General features: G+C 34.7%; 1 protein-coding gene across 1 annotated transcript in view; it reads right to left on the reverse strand.

Annotated features, from left to right (window-relative positions):
• The window catches only part of LOC136843747 (probable ATP-dependent RNA helicase vasa-like), a 711,228-nt gene that overhangs the window by 512,514 nt on the left and 183,754 nt on the right, over positions 1–14,960 (reverse strand). The window lies entirely within an intron of this gene.

Here is a 14,960-nt window from a genome sequence, read left to right on the forward strand (position 1 = left end):
AAAAGTTAGCTTAATACTTTGGGAGCATGATTAGGGTCATATTTAGTACTTAAACTCTGGAAATAAACATTTATTAGCATTTTTAAAGACCATGCCAAACTTGCGCGAAAATTCACCTTGCACAAGGGGCTCCGGAAACTAACCTCGCGTAATTTCGAGGTATGACTGTAAACACGTACAGGTTCATTTCGACAGTTTTTCTCTGTGTGTCCATATTTACTACAATTTTGACATTGTAGTGGCTTTGGAACAAAGTCTCAGTTCTCTACTTTGGCCCAAATTTTTATTTTTTGAGGTAGACTTGACCTTCAAATTTTATTTTTGCAATTCTTAATACTTTATTATTCTGTTCATCTGGTAATATATATACCTCACAATCTAGGACTTTGGTATATCTCATTTAAACACTCTGGTGATCTGATGACGCGAAACCACATCAATAAATTTTTTGCCGTAAGTGCTCCGATGACGCGATTTCCGCATCATCTGTAAGTTATTTTCGTGGGAAATTCACCAAAAAAAAATAAAAAAAGAGGAGTCATCTGAAGAACACTAAGACTGCGCCATTGCATGGGCAGATCTTAGACCTACAAGAAAACGTAAATATGAAACCAATAGGTATCGCAAATGTAAAAATAGCAACGTTTCCTTTTTGTAAGAATTTACTTTTTTTACATATATTTCTGTCTTTCAACAACACTTCCATCTTTCAGCTTCAATTCATCATTTTTTTTCTGGGAACACAATGCTTTTACGTAGACTATTTATAGAAAATTTATTCAGCTTTCCATTGCAATTTTCACTTTTTTCTTAGCATTATTCGTTACCAAGTAATTACAAAAAATGTAAGCGTAAATATGAGCACCTGAGAACCCAGTCGACCCAGGTAGTTCGGCCTAAGGTTTATGAGTGTGAATAATTTTTTGTATGCCTGTGTGTGCATCTGTAAATAACTTCAATGTGCATGTATATCATTCGAATGGCCATTCTTTGTACTTTACCGTGCTGAACGGCAAAATGTAAAAATATCAACATCTCTATATATAAATCTTTAGCGAACAATTGACTTTACTTGAAAAAACAAAACTTATGCCTGTGAGCTTCAATTGCTCAATTTTTTTACTAGGAACACCTATTGATTTTAGGTAATATATACATAGGAAATTTATTCAGCTTTCCATGGCAGTTTTCACTTTTTTTTAGCTTTATTTTTATTACTGAGTAATTACAAAAAAGTCAGCGTATATATACAGTGGTACCTCGGTTTCCGACGCTAATCCGTTCTAGAAGGAATGTCGAGATTCGATTTTGTCGAATTCCGAATCAATTTCGACCATAAGAAATAACTGAAAATGGATTAATCCGTTCCTGACCACCAGTCACTACTCCAACCTTGTCTTTTTATACAAAACACTACACACATTACAATTAAATAAGTTCAGAGTTAAATAACTTACCTTATTAGAAGTCTTCTTACAGTTTTAAATGCATACTGTATCAAAAAAATTGGCCTACCAGTGGTAGACCGAGCGCTGCAGGCTAGGCTAGGCAGCCCATATGCACTCCAGAATGTACTGTAACGGGTACGCACAAAAACTGTTGTTAATGATAAATACAATGAAAAACAAACCTGGTCATTACATTAAATTAATAAAACAATATTAAAAATAGGCCGAATGTACTGTAGAGTCTGTTATAAAATTTAAGAAAAAGGTCTTAAGTTACGTCGGCATCGGCAGCTTGTGGCAAGCGCGAATGTAAACAAACCAGAGCGCCGTCCTGGTGGCGTATCGCAGTACTACTGTAATTACATAAACATTGTGTACGTTCAGGATTGTATTAATTTATGGTAAATTCCATTCAGTCTACTGTAAGTGCTTTTAAATGTGCGTGGGAAGAACGCCACCAACAACGCCAACTAGCGGCGGCGTTACCGAAACACTTTTGTTTACAAACATCATATGTTTCGTCGACGGGTCGGATCGCGTCGGGTCGGATTCCAGTTTGTTGTTCGGGAACCGCGATAGTTTACTCGGCATTTCGTGTCGGAATCCGATTTTGTCGAGTTTCGGTACGGTCGGAGACAAGGGTTCCACTGTGTGTATATATATATATATATATATATATATATATATATATATATATATATATATATATATATATATATATATATACACGCAGTGAACGCTGTAGTTCCGCGGAATTTATGCATGCGTAGATAATTTTTTGTACGCCTGTTTGTGCATCTATATATATATATATATATATATACGCAGTGAATGCTGTAGTTCCGCCGGAATTTATGCATGCGTAGATAATTTTTTGTACGCCTGTTTGTGCATCTGTAAATAACTTCAATGTGCATGTATTATATATCATCCTAATGGCCATTCTTTGTACTTTATTGTGCTGAACAGCAACATGTAAAAATATCAAAGTTTCTATATAATAATTGTTGCCGCATATTTTCTTAGAAAAAAAAGATTGTCCGTAATCTAACGACAATTGCTCAGTTTTATTCTAACAATACATATCTTTCTTTTGTGCATTTTATAGGAAATTTATTGTGCTTTCTAATGCCACCTTTATTTTTTTTCTATCTTTATTCCTTACTTAGGTGCGATATCAAATGTCAACATAAGTAGGCTGGAAAATCTGAAAATTGCACTTCGTAAAAAAGTGGCATTATTTAACCCTTTAACGCCGAAGCCCTATTTACAAAAACGTCTCCCGTATGCCGGCGGCGTTCGGTGAGTTAGCGCCGAAGCGGAAAAAAAAGTTTTTTTCAAAAAATCACAGCACGCTTAGTTTTTAAGATTAAGAGTTCATTTTTGGCTCATTTTTTTTTGTCATTGCCTGAAGTTTAGTATGCAACCATCAGAAATGAAAAAAAATATCATTATCATATATAAATATTGGAATATATGACAGCGAAAAAAAAACTCGTATATAATTGTATACAAATCGCGCTGTAAGCAAAACGGTTAAAGATAATGAGTTAATTTTTTTTAGTTGTATTGTACACTAAATTGCGATGATTTCGGTACATAACAAATTTTAAAACGATCAAAGCAACACAGAGAAAATATTATCACAAAATGATGCATGAATTCGTAACGAGCGGACATAAAAGTTTTTTTCAAAAATTCACCATAAATCGAAATATTGTGCTAGAGACTTCGCGTTTGTTGACAATTGAAGCTAATTGATTGAATATTACTAGACTGTAAGTGTTTTAGCTTACAATTGCAGTTTTCGACCATTTCGGTCGAGTTAAAGTTGACCGAAAGTTGAATTTTTTCTATTTATCGTGATTTATATGGAAATATTTCAAAACCGATCAAAGCTAAAACCATGAGTTATTTTTTGTTGTATTGTACATGAAATTGCGCACATTTTCATATATAGAACTTTATGTAACGACTAATATAAAGCGGTGCAAATATTTTGACAACGAGACGAAAGAATTTCCGAGATGTTCGGCCGAGTTACCGCGCAGATGTAAGGAAAATGTTTTTTTTTTTAAATTCACCATAAATCGAAGTATTGTGCTAGAGACTTCCAATTTATTGCAAAATGAAGTTGAATGATTGAATATTACTAGAATGTAAGAGTTTTAGCTTACAATTGCGTTTTTTTACCATTTTGGTCGAGTTAAAGTTGACCGAAGGTTGAAATTTTGGCAGTTATCGTGATTTATGTGAAAATATTTCAAAACTGATAAAAGCTACAACCATGAGCTATTTTCTGTTGTATTCTACATGAAATTGCGCACATTTTCATATATAAAAGTTTATGTAACGACTAATGTAAAACGATGCAAACATTACGACAACATGACGAAAGAATTTGAGATGTTTTCCGAGTTACAGCGCGCAGACGTAAGGAAAAAAACTTTTTTTTTTTTCAGAAATTCACCATAAATCGAAATATTGTGCTACAGACTTCCAGTTTGTTGCAAAATGAAGGTACATGATTGAATATTACTAGAATGTAAGAGTTTTAGCTTATAATTGCGTTTTTTTACCATTTCGGTCGAGTTAAATTTGACAGAAGGTTGAAATTTTGGCAGTTATCGTGATTTATATGAAAATATTTCAAAACTGATAAAAGCTACAACCATGAGTTATTTTCTGTTGTATTCTACATGAAACTGCGCACATTTCCATATATAAAACTTTATGTAACGACTAATAAAAAACAGTGCAAACATTACGACAACGTGACAAAAGAATTTCTGGCGCGGACGTAAGGAAAACGTTTTTTCAGAAATTCACCATAAATCAAAATATTGTGCTAGAGACTTCCAATTGGTTGCAAAATAAAGGTAAATGATTGAATATTACTAGATCGTAAGAGTTTTAGCTTAAAATTGCGTTTTTTTACCATTTCGCTCGAGTCAAAGTTGACCGAAGGTTGAAATTTTGGCAGTTACCGTGGTTTATATGAAAATATTTCAAAACTGATAAAAGCTACAACCATGGGTTGTATTTTGCTGTATTGTACATGAAATTGTGCACATTTTCATATATAAAACCTTATGTAACGGCTAATATAGAACAGTGCAAAAATTACGACAAAATGACTAAAGAATTTATGAAATTTATGGCTGAGTTACTCATCCTCCGTGTGTAAGAAAAAGTTTTTTCAAAAATTCACCATAAATCGAAATATTGTGCTAGAGACTTCCAATTTGTTGCAAAATGAAGGTACATGATTGAATATTACTAGAATGTAAGAGTTTTAGCTTACAATTGCGTTTTTCGACCATTTCGGTCGAGTCAAAGTTGACCGAAGGTTGAAATTTTTTATAGTCGACGTACGGTACGTCCACTAGGCACCCAACAGACAATTTTAGTCGACGTATGATACGCCCAATAGGCGTTTAAGGGTTAATCGGTAACATCTAATTAGCAAACACATTTATAGCAAAATGATTGCTTCCACATGAAAGTTCAAACATTTCCACACAATTTAAGTATAAAATAAACTCCCAAACCTAATTATTATATTTTTCATGATTATTTTTAAAAAATATCTATGATTTTCCTTAAAAATCTCACATTCATCACATCTTTTTTATTCTTTCTAAGTCTTGCAAAGATTTTCTGTTTTAGGAAAAAAATCAATCATTTGCGACATCACAAAAGAAACCAGAAGTGTATATCAGTTATAGTTTGGAAGTACTGTACCGATTTTTAAAAAGAAACTTTTCCGCGCGAGCTCCACTTTTCCCTCCACAGCATCAGTCGCGTACCGGATAGCGCCATAGGAACCCCCGTAAGCGCGAGAGGGTTAAGAGTGTCCAACAGCATATTCTTATCAACCGGTTGTCATTATTTTCAGGAAGTACAATAGTACCCTGAATGCTGTTCATAATGTCATGCTTCTTTACTTTTACATTCACATTGCCGATACATTTTATGGATATATAGGCTTCTGATTGGTTTTGTTGTGGCTTCTATGAGCCACGTCTTCATTTTTATTTGTCTAAATGACATTTCTGTCAATGAGTGTCTTTATAAAAAGAAGTCTTCTAACTTTAGGGCTGAAATTTATTATTGTTCCATGGTTAAAAACCCTGACCAACTTTCACTCTCAAAGAGGGAGTCGAAATGAGTCAAGGTTGGGTCAACAAGATATTTACTTCTTTTTGATTTGTTGTGCACTGGAGCAAAAGGTTCCAGTGTGATTACATTTGGATTCTTTTTTGATTTTACAAAAGAAAGGTTCTTAGAGGAGGTTCCAGCGGTTGTCAACTGTGCCGAGTCACTACCATCAAAGAGCCCAGGGGTACTCGAATCTTTATTTTCACTTATAAAGATTTGAGGGAGGAAAAAAAATTAACCTGAAAACCTTAAAAAGATACCATCAGCTTTTCATGGAGTTTTATTCTCCCGCCAATGGCACAAGGGAGAACTGACTCCCAAATGTCTGATCCCTATCCTACCCCATAGGGGATGGCACAGCATGATTAGAGTGGCTCAAGTGTATTATTATTATTATTAAAATAGTTTAACCAGACCACTGAGCTGACCATCAGCTCTCATAGGGCTGGCCCGAAGGATTAGGATGGAATGACAAGTCTAGGCTAGAAGCCTAGCACTGGGACCTAATAGGTCGCTTGTCAATGATGATAAACGAAAATGAACTGGAATCACACAATAAATACATTTAAACTCATGCTTCCATACATAATCACTAAAAAGGTATATTAAAATTTAAAATAAATTAAGTAAAATCATAAAATTTACTTGTTTTAAAATTCATTATACTGATTGATTGTTTTTTTCTTATATTTTTCCAATTAATTTGCAGCTTCTCATGAACATTAAAATGGGTGCTATTGAGAACATTGAAGATTCTGACAAAATTTCTTCTATCGGTCTATTTCCAAAATTTGATAATCGCTGCAGGTTATATTTTGGACATTCACACAGTATATGCTTAACTGTTATCAGCACATTGCAATCTGGGCATTTGGGAAGAGGGCCACATGGACTGTTCACTAAGTGTCCATGTGTCAAACGAGTATGGCCTATTCGAAGACGTGTCAGAATTACTTGTGCTTGTCTCTCTTTGATATGATGAATTCCATTTTCCAACACTGGATTTTATCTGTTTTAATTTATTATTTTCAGGTTCTTTGTTCCATATATTTTGCCATTTTTTACAATGACTGTTTTTATATATTTTGTATAGTCACTGATAGGGATGTCTACATTTGTTCTTGTCATGTGGACCACTTCTTTAGCTGCTTTATCAGCCTCTTCATTTCCCTTAATCCCTACATGGGCAGGGATCCAACATATTTCAATATTTTTTCCCTTATTATACAATTTAGGGAGTGAGAAATTTATATGTTGTACAATATTATTTTTGGGATTATAGCTTTGAATAGCTTCTATAGCACTTCTGGAGTCGCTATAAATTACAAAATTATTATATGAGATTTCTCTAATTATTTTTATGGCCGATACTATTGCACATAACTCAGCTGTAAATACAGAGGCTTTGTCTGGGAAAGAGAACTGATACGTTTTGTTTTGGGATACCGCAGCATATCCCACTCCGTATTGTGATTTAGATCCGTCAGTGTATATTGCGTAATGTGGACCTTTTCGGATTATATGCTCTACTGCATGTTGTCTTTGGTATTCTGGAGTATATGAATGATTTTTTGATAAATATTTCAAGTGCGTACAAATTTTCATTTTATTCATTGTCCAAGGAGGAGGCAATTTTAACATTACAGGTAATTGTATATACATATTTAGCGACTCAAACAATCTTCTAGCCCTAATTGGGAAAGAAGGTGGATGATTGTTTATAAACACATCTCTTAATCCAAATAATTTTTGGTTGAGAATCATTTGTCTGAATTCTCAGAGCACTCTTCATCGTTACTAGCTCTCTATGGAGAGACAGAGGTAGTTCACCACATTCAACTTGTAAAGAAGATGTTGGTGATGATCGAAAAGCTCCTGAACATATTCCAAGACCCTCATTATGAATTGGGTCTACTGTTTTCAGCGTTGCGTCTGATGCCGAGCCATATATTTCACTTCCATAATCAACGATAGACTGCACTGTTGCTTTATACAATAAAGTAAGGGTATGTCTATCGGCTCCCCAAGTAGTGTTCGACAGTTTTTAATTAGGTTTAATGCTCTTTTACATTTTGATTTCATGTATGTTATGTGGGCTTTCCAGTTCATGTGAGTATCAAATACTAATCCTAAAAATTTTGCTGTTTGGCCAATTGGTATACTATGGTTTCTGATTCTTAAGTGTATTTCTTCTCCTTTTTTCCATTTTTTGTTTTTATAAAACATGATTGCTTGGGTTTTATCTATGGAAAATTTAAAGCCTACAGATAAAGCCCATTCATCTATTTTTACTATGCTTTTATTAATGATTCGTTCTGCATGTTTTATTCGAGATGCTGAATAATATATGGCAAAATCATCCATATACAGGTTACTTTTAATATCAGTAGGTAGATTTTTACTGATATCATTAATTGCTAACGTAAACAGTGTGCCACTAAGGACGCTTCCCTGTGGAACACCATTTTCTAAAGGAAATGTTCTAGACAACATCATCAATTCTCACCTGAAAACTGCGATTTGTCAAAAAGTTTTGTATAAACCTAGGTAAATGTCCACAGATGTTGTTGTTTTGTAAAGTTTTTAATATAGCATACCTCCATGTAGTGTCATATGCTTTTTCAATGTCAAAAAAGACAGCTACAGTAATTTGTTTTCGTTCAAAACCTCGGTGTATATGGTCTTCTAAGTTACAGAGAGAATCTAATGTAGATCTGTTACACTGTGACACCAAACCCAAAGTGGGAGTTAAAATTTTATTTTCTCGTATGTGCCATGTTAGTCGAGCATTTACCATTTTCTCTAGTAATTTGCACAAACAACTTGTTAAAGAAATTGGTCTGTAATTGCTTACATTACTGGGATCTTTTCCAGGTTTGGGGATTGGAATAATTATAGCTTTACGCCATTCATCAGGAAATAAATTTCTAAGCCATAAGTGGTTATAAAACTCTAACAAGTATGTCTTTGCCAAAGGTGCTAAATGGCATATCATTTCAAAACAAATATTGTCACCTCCAGGGGCAGATTTATTGCTGTTCAACAGAGCAAATTCTAGCTCTTCCATACTAAATTTTCTATTATAATATGTATCTTCTACTGTTTCAAAATTTATTGTTATTAATTCTATATTATTTTTTCTTTGTGCGGAAATGCTCATCTAAATTTTTTTGTTGCTACTTACTTTTGCTAAATTTTCACCTATTACATTACTAATTTCTTTAGGATCAAGTATTCTTTTCCCATCTTTTATTATGGCATGTCTAGGTGGTTTAACATGGGTACCATTTATTTTCCTGAATTTTTCCCATATTTTTTTGTATGGGAGTATTTTTAGAGAGATCTGATACATATTTTTTCCATGAAATGATTCTTCCTTGTAATACTTCTCTTTTAAACTTTGCAGATATTTTATTATACATAGGTTTTAATGTATCAATTTCTAATAATAATATAGTCAGTTTTGTAAGGTTCCTTCTAATATTGGTAACGTTTTGTTTAATTTACTGAATTTTCTATTCAAATTATTTAGTCCTCTTCCAATTTGGTGTTTTATTTTATTAATTCTGTTAGTTTTTCAGACCACCATGGGACTTTGTGTTTTGTTGGATGAGATTTGGATTTTGGTATTGCTTTATCAGCAGCATTTGTAATGAAATCAACAAGAAATTCATTAGTTTCATTATGGTCTTTCAAATATTCAAATGGTGGGATATTCCTGGTGTGGAATTCATATTGTTCCCAATCTGCTTTATAAATGTTATATCGAGGGGCATGTTTGGTGGGGTTATTTTGTAATAAAGAAATTAATATGGGGAAATGATCACTTGTATGCAAGTCATCTACTGTATTCCAGTCCAATCTGTCTACTATGTCTGCTGTACATAGAGTTAGGTCAATTGAGGAATATGTTCCATGTGTTTTAGAAAAATATGTGCTGATTTTGTCATCATTTATACAGCACATGTCATATGAATCTATGAATTCCTCTATTTTAATTCCTGCTCTATTTGATTCTGTACAATTGCAGTCCCACATTGGGTTGTGGGCATTAAAATCACCTACTATTAACGTTGGTTCCTTAGTATTATTAAGTAATTCTTTGATTTTGTCAACGTCATAATTTTTATTAGGTTGATTGTACAAATTATGAATTACATAATCATCGTTTTTTATTCGTATTCTAATACTCGACGTTTGCAAATCAGTAAATTTTACAGGTACTTTGTCATAACATACTTTGTTATGTACATATATAGCAGTACCTAAATTTCCCTCTTCATCTCTTGATGCAGATGCTAAGGTATATTTACCTATCGTTAATATTGTTTTGTTGACATGTTGCAAACATAATATCATTGGTTCATATTCTTTTAATAACCGTTGTATTTCTCCTAGGTGTAATCTGGTCTGTAGACCATTTACGTTCCATTGTATAATATAACTATTGAAAATATTTTTTATAGCGGTCGGGTTTTACTCTCTTTTTTTGTATTATCAATTTGGAATTTTTCTAATAATTTACTCACGACATTCATCTGTTTTTCCTTATAATAGACTAAGTGCTCAATGCACATGCACCCTTTTTCATGGTTACTCAAATCTGTGTTTTTTTCTATATTTCATAAAATTTCTTATAATGTTTGTTAAACCATCTTTTGTTATGCTTTTGTTGTTATTGCATAATTCAATGAAACAATCATTACATCCACAAGTATTATCATGTGTATTTCTCTTTTCATTTGCTCTTGTTCCAATTACTGGAGAAGGAGTAATCTCTTCTCCCTTGACATAATCATTATCATCTATGGTATGATTCTCTTTCACTTCTTCAGTGTTCTCGACATTTGCCTTCATAGGTTCTATTATTATTTTAGGAGATAAAGGTATATTCTTAGCTTGTTTTTGTTTTTGTTCCTTTTTCATCTCCTTTATCTTTGGTTTAACTGATGTTTCTCTATTAATAGTTGGTTTCTTCTGTTTTGGGTGGTGTTCTCTCCAAAGGCCTTTTTTATCTTTAATTTCCTGTCTATCTCTACCCTCTTCTGTCACTTTAGTAGCAGCATCCTCCTGTGTTTCTATCTGCATTAATATTTCAAATGAATTGACAAAATATTATCCATCTCATTTGTACCTGTTTCTTTATTTTTACAATTTTATTTTTTATTTCTAAATTATTAATTTTTTCTTGAGATTTACTTTTCTGTGCTCTGTTATTTCTATCTGTTTCCGTTTTTGCTTCATTTTTGCTCTTGTTATTGAGGAATATGAATGTTTTTTAGATGGATCTTGCATTCCTCTCACTTTTAATTACAATTTAGCCTCTTTGATAGACATCCCTGTTCATTCTTGCAACATTTTCAACTCTGTATTGTATATGTAGTACACACACTCCTTGGACCTAGCATGATGATCCTGTCCACAGTTTACACATTTTGGTTCACTACATTTCCATTGTGTGGCATGTTGTTAGATCCACAATAAACACATACAGGTTCATTACGACAGTTTTTCTTTGTGTGTCCATACTTACTACAATTTTGACATTGTAGCGGTTTGGGAACATAAGGTCTCAACTCTCTATTTTGACCTAAAATTTTTATTTTTTTGAGGTAACTCTTGACCCTCAAATTTTATTTTTGCAATTCTTAATGCTTTATTATTTTGTTTACTTGGTATTATATATACCTCACAGTCTTGGATTTTGGTATATCTCATTTTAAGAGAGTCCAACTGTATATTTTTGTCAACTGGTTCATCATTATTTTCAGGAAGTACAATAGTACCCTGAATGCTGTTCATAGTGTCATGCTTCTTTACTTTTACATTTACATTGTCAACACTTTTTATTGATAGATAGTCCTCAGACTGGTTTTTTTGTTGTGGCTTCTATAAGCCACGTCTTCATTTTTATTTGTCTAAACGACATTTCTGTCGTTGAGTGTCTTTTTAATAAGAAGTTTTCTAACTTTAGGGCTGAGATTTGCTGTTCTGTTTCCATGGTTAGAAACCTTGACCAACTTCCACTCCCAAAGAGGGAGTCAAAGTGAGTCAAGGTTGGGTCAAGACGATATTTACTTTTTTTTGATTTGTTGTGTACTGAAGTATAAGGTTCCAGTGTGATTATATTTGGATTCTTTATTGTTTTTTCCAAAGAAAGGTTGTTACAAGAGGTTCCATCAGTCGTCATCTGTGCCGAGTCACTACCATCAAAGGGCCCAGGGGCACTCGAATCTTTATTTTTACTTTGCATAAAGATTTGAGGGAGGGAAAAAAAAAAAAAACCTGAAAACCTTAAAAAGATATCATCAGCCTTTCATGGAGTTCATTCCTCCACTAATGGCACAAGTGAGAACCGACTCCCAAATGTCCGCATCCCTACCCTACCCCAAAGGGGATGGCACAACATGATTAGAGTGGCTCAAGTGTAAGCCAACCTGCTTGATAGACTGAGAGCATTACTAGAATACAATCATCCCCACCCTAATCACATTATGGGCAAACCGGACAGAATGCCGAGAGTCCTATTCCCAGAACTAGACCCCCTGGAATCCGTGGTCCAGTCCGTAGAATAGTTCCGCCTGAAAACTCAGGTCCGAACATTATCGGGCAGTTGATGGTCCTGCCACAGTTCTCACTATTTAGCTTCGGATATAAACCCAATCCCAGCTATGATACCTTTTCCTATTTACCAGGTCCAAGAAATTTGTACGAAAGTGAAAATATCCATGCTATTTAAATCGAAAGGTTTGTAGGTGATCCATCAGGGCCCGGGCTCTTATTCTTCATAAGAACGAAGAAGAAAAGCCAGGGCCCCTTACCCCCTCACCACGTGAAGGAACCTACTTCGAGGGGGGCCCAAGTGTAAACCAAACCCGCTTACTAGGACAGAGTATTACATGAATACAATCATCCCCACACTAATCATGTTATGGGCAAAACAAATAGAATGCCGAGAGTCCTATCCCCAGAACCAGACCCCCTGGAATCCGTGGTCCAGCCCTAAAGAATAGTTCTGCCTATGAGCTATAAATCTGATAACTCTCAAGTCTGAACATAATCAGTTAGTTTATGGTCCTACCACAGTTACCACTATTTAGCTTCGGACATAAACCCGATCCCAGCTATGATATCTTTTCCTATTTATCAGGTCCTATAAATTTTAGCAAAAGTGGAAAATTCCACAAAAATTAATCCAAAAAAAAGTGCAATGATATATGGGACTCTTGGACACAAACCTGGAAACAAATTCCTGGGGTTCAAGGGCCCCCTCACCACATCAAAATGGTCCCACTTCGAGAGGGTAAAGCTTAAGTGGCGCTTGATCTTTGTAATCATTTCATTATTTTTTAGGTACAACAAGGTCAGCATATATGCTTGGGTTTGGATTTGGCATGAAAAGGAACGGTATTCGTCCCAAAAAGAGAAATATCACCACTCTTTTTTTCCTCCCACCTTTTTCTTAAGAAACCTGCAAAATTTAGAGTAGTTATAATATTCCTCCTTGGCTGAAGTTACCATCCACATACGAAGTTTAGGAGTCCTTATCTCTGCATTCTGTTTTCTCTCTGGTTTATCCTGAGCCCATTTAGATGGCACATAAACGTCCATGTCTTTGGGAACTTTGTCTTTTAAGGCTCTCGTACTGTAGCTTGACCTATTGGTATGGCACTTATCATACTACTAGCCTTTAGAGCCTCATCGTGGCTACTAAACGTAACCAACACTTCCCATTTACATTCAATATCAATAAAGTTCATCCTGATTTCTACAACAGTTCCAAAAGATTTCAGAACTGTTGAGATCATTTCATAATCACAACAGACTGGTAAGTCTTCCATATGGAGCATTCTCAAATTTTTCACACAACCTGGCTGTGTTGAGGATTCCATTTTGGATGAAGATTTTTTAGAGAAGTCCGTGTCCTTGCTTGATGGTCGTCATCAATGAAGCATGGCTAGAGGGTCCAGGGTAGGGGAAGTCAGGAGGGGGATCAGGATATTTGTTATTAATGCTTTTTGTCAATTTATTTTTCGAGAAGTCATCAACATTTGGAGAAATTTCAATCTCCAAGATGGGTGCAGAATAGCACCATCAGAGGGTCCAAGGGTACTAAAACCCTTATAAATGCTAGACAAAGATTTGATTGATTGATTAACTGTGGGTTATCTGGCGTCACAACTACCAGGGTCACCGACGCCCAATACTAAATGAGATCTTTTCACTTTTAAAAAAATAATAAACCTGAAAACATTGAAAAGATATCATCATCCTTTCATGGGGATTATTCTTCCACCAATGGCACAAGTGAGAACTGACTCCCAAATGTCCGCATCCCAACCCTACCCCACAGGGGATGGCACAACACGATTATAGGGCCAAGTGTAAGCCAAACCTGCTTGCTAGGACTGAAGGTATTAAGAGAATACTATCATCCCCACTCTAATTGTGTTATGGCAAACTGGATAGAATGCCAAGAGTCCTATCGCCAGAAACAGACCCCGCCCTGGAATCCATGGTCCAGCCCTTAAGAATAGTTCTGCCTGATATCTCTCAGGTCCGAACATTATCGGGCAGTTGATGGTCCTACCACAGTTCCCACTATTTAGCTTCAGATATAAACCCAATCCCAGTTATGATATCTTTTCCTGTTTATCAGGTCCAATAAATTTTAGCAACTGTGGAAAATTCCACAAAAATTAATTCAAAGAAATATATAATGGTCTATGGGACTCTTGGACTCAAATCCAGGAACAGATTCCTGGGGTTCAAGGGCCCCCTCACCACGTCAAGGTGGTCCCAGATTGAGGGGAAATAAACCATTGAGAGACATAAGTCTGCTCTACTATGTGTCTTATGTCTAGGAACATTTTCACTAGGGTCCAAGAAAATATAACCTAGTATACTTTTTATGCTTGGCAACTAATATGCAAATACAAAATTGGGAAATATCATGGCAAACATACAAAAATTTTTTTTTAAATTATAAACGTTTACCTTTACTTCAGGCACATCAATATTAAGGTTGACAAATCGTCATATTAACATTAGACGGCTTAAGGAAACAAATCCCCTGTGACTTCACATTTATTCAAACCCCATGAAACTAAATTATTACCAATATTGTCAACAGACTTTGAGGTCCTCAAATGATCCCGGTACTGTTGGTTATTGGGCAAGTGTCTCCATATTCGGCAGACTGAGTTTACTGTGAAGTCTGAAGGTTAATCATCAGACACAGACATGAGGGTCATTAACAGTCAGGAAATTGTGGGATCCTCAAGTAGCTAGATTTTTGCAATTTTTATTGTAAATTATAATATAAAACTTTCTGTATTCCTAAATTATTAT

Source organism: Macrobrachium rosenbergii, chromosome 12 (genome assembly GCF_040412425.1).
Source record: "Macrobrachium rosenbergii isolate ZJJX-2024 chromosome 12, ASM4041242v1, whole genome shotgun sequence".
In the NCBI taxonomy this organism is placed as follows: domain Eukaryota; kingdom Metazoa; phylum Arthropoda; class Malacostraca; order Decapoda; family Palaemonidae; genus Macrobrachium; species Macrobrachium rosenbergii.